The following is a 3171-nucleotide window of genomic DNA, read 5'->3' as shown; positions in this document are numbered from 1 at the left end:
TTGAACAGCAAGTGTTCTTACCCACTGAGCCACCACCCCAGGCCCCAGAAATGTTACAAAGATTTTTAAGGTGCCTTTATAATCAATTAAATTGGCTATTATAATTGCTACTTGCCTTAGTCATTCTTTCTTTAGTTTTAACATGTTTTCCATGTTCTTTGTTCTCAGCTGATAACCCTCACTCTTGGTTTTTGAGTTAAATTTCCTTTTAATACAATTTTGGCTCTTATGGAGGTCTCTTAATAGTAAAAGTTCATGACATGGACTTGCATATAGTTTAAATCTTGGTTGAAATTTTACTTTTATTTTAATTTTACCGGACAGTCTAAATGTATATCATGTGCACATTGTTTTTAGCAGCATCTACTTGTTTCTTGTGCTTTTTCTTTGGCTCCTTTTTCTGTTTGCTAGTTTTGTCCTATTCTGATTTGTTTTATTTTACCTTATTTAGTATTGTTATTTAGATGTCTGTTTGTATTTTAATGAGAGAGAGAGAGAAAGAAAGAGAGAGAGAGAGAGAGAGAGAGAGAGAGAGAGAGAGAGAGAGAGAGAGAGAGAGTATGTGGATTTGGGTGGGTGGGGATATGGGAAGGATCTAGGAGGAGCTGGGGGAGGGAAAACCATAATCAGAATGTATTACATGAAAAAAGAATCTAATTTCAGCTCATTAAAGGTGGTGGAAACTTTTGGGGATTCAGGAGGCCTTGTTGTCACCACAGCTAGGTCTACATGTAAGCAGCCATGTATAAGAGACCTGGAGCTGGAATCGATTTGGGTGCAGTCTACGACTATGTGGGTGTCTTCCAGCATGGAAGGGTGTAAATAATTGCCAATGGCCAGGGCAACTGAACCATACCAACATAGCTAGCTTTTACTGACTCAGAAAATTAATTGAGGATGCTGTGAGGAATGAGGTTGCAATGAACCCCACCAAGACAGTTTTTGATGCCAAACATCTGATCAGGCATAGGTTTGACCATGCCATTGTTCCATGTGAATTGAAGCATTGATCCTTCATGGTGATGAATGATGAATGCAGGTCCAAGGTCCAAGCAGAAAACAAAGGAGAGACAAAAAGTATCTTCCCAGAGGAAGTATCCTCTATGGTTTCAAAAAAGATGAAGAAATTTGGAGAAGCCTATCTTGGGAAGACTGTTACCCATGACTGTCAGCAGTAGGCAATAAAAGATGCTGGAGCTATTGGGGGCCTCAGTGTGCTTAATTATCAATGAATCTGCTGCTGCTTTGACTTACGGCTTAGATAAGAAAGTTGGAGCTGAAAGGAATGTGTTAAATCTATTTATCTGGGAGGTGGTATTTTTGATGTGTCAATTCTCACTATTGATGATAGAATTTTTTAGGTCAAACTTACAGCTGGAGATACCCACTTGAGTAAAGAAGATTGAAAATCTAGTGGTCTACCATTTTATTGCTGAGTTTAAATGCAAGTATGAGAAGGACATCAGTGAGAACAAGAGAGCTGTTCTTTATTTGTACTGCTTGTAAATGGACTAAATGTACCCTCTCCTCCAGCACCCAGGCCAGTGTTGAGATTGTTTCTTATGAGGGAATTGACTTCTATACCTCTATTAACTGTCCTCGATTTGAAGACTTAAATGCTGACCTGTTCTGTGGCACTCTACCCTGTAGAAAAGTCCCTTTGAGATGCCAAAGTAGACAAGTCACAGATCCATGATACTGAGTGGTTCTACCAGGATACCCAAGATTCAGAAGTTTCTGAATGACTTCTTTAATGGAAAAGAACTGAGTGCAAGCATTAACCCCAATGAAGCTATTTCTTTTCGGATTCAGAGTATCAACTCTTACCTTTGAGTCTATAACCATTTGAGCTGACATTTTCTGTAAAGCATCAGGTAAAATTTGAGTTGACATTTTCTGTATAGCATCAGGTAAAGATGGAGTTCCTGGTTTTGTTTTGTTTTTTAAAGGATATCTAGTCATCCTAGAACCATATGTTGAAAATATATTTGCCCTAACACAATTGCCTTGGCCTCTTTGCCAGACACTAGTTGACCATATATTTATGGGTCAATCTAGACCTTTTTTATTTAAATTTTTTATTTATTTTACATACCAACCACAGTTTCCCCTCCCTCCCTCCTCTCATCCTGTCCCCCCTCCTTTCTACTCCCCCATACACTCCTCAGAAAGGGTAAAGCCTCCATGGGAGTAAACAAAGCATGGCATACCAAGTTGAGGCAGGACCATTGAACATTTAATCATCATCTTCATTGTGTGTGTGTAATGTATGTGTGAGCACAAATGTGCTATAGTGCACATGTGGAAGTCAGCGGGCAATCTTGCAGAGTTGTTCTCTCCTTCTACCTTTTCCTGGGTTCCAGGGATCAAACTTGGGTCACCAGCCTTATACAGCAAGTATATCTCTCCTGGACTTTTGTTCCTAGCCAGCTGACCTTCACTCTCACACTCATCTGATGACAAGGACTGTAAAGAGTACTTTGAAATCAGGCAGTTTATGTGTTCCTGCCTTATTTTTTTGTTAATGTTCAAGATTATTCCAACTATTCTAGCATCTGTGCCTTGTCACACACCTTTTAGAATTTGACTACCAATTCTTCAACATGCTATGTTGAGAAGCTAACTGGGATGTGTTGAATATAGACCAACTTACAAAGAACTCATGTCCCAACAATACCATTGAATCTGCCAGTCCATTTATCTACATTTTGAATTCCCCTTGATAGTGTTTTGCACTATCTAGTATAATGATCATTTGCATAATTGTTAAAATTATCCTTAATTATGTCATAGTTTTGTATGTTACTGAAAATGTCTTCTTTAAATTTTATTTTTCAATGATTCATAACTAATATGTCAAAATTTGTACATTGGTACTATAACATCTGAATGTGCTAACTTCACCCATAAAACCTACTATGTTTTGCAAATTGTTCTAATTTTTCTATGTATACAACCATGTCATCAGCAATGGAAATGGTTTTGATTTCTTTCAATCTGTATGCCATCTCTCCCTCCCCCCTTGCCTGGTTTCACTAACAAGCCCTTCCAATGGTGAATGAAAATTGGGCAAACAGACAAATTGGCCTCATTCTTACTCTTTGGAAGAAAACATCTAGTTATTCATATGTTTATAATAGATACCTGTTATTAGCTGGAGAAAGCACCTCT

The 3171-nt window shown here is 38.1% G+C and overlaps 1 pseudogene; it reads left to right on the top strand.

The window, feature by feature from the left end:
- Positions 1 to 741: 741 nt before the first annotated feature.
- LOC131900212 (heat shock cognate 71 kDa protein-like) lies at positions 742 to 1833 on the top strand (annotated as a pseudogene).
- The last annotated feature ends 1338 nt before the right edge of the window (positions 1834 to 3171 follow it).

The sequence above is a fragment of the Peromyscus eremicus genome, chromosome X (genome assembly GCF_949786415.1).
Source record: "Peromyscus eremicus chromosome X, PerEre_H2_v1, whole genome shotgun sequence".
NCBI classification, from domain to species: Eukaryota; Metazoa; Chordata; class Mammalia; order Rodentia; family Cricetidae; genus Peromyscus; species Peromyscus eremicus.
The sequence above is the reverse complement of the archived record's forward strand: the minus strand, read 5'-3'. Positions and strand labels throughout refer to the sequence as shown.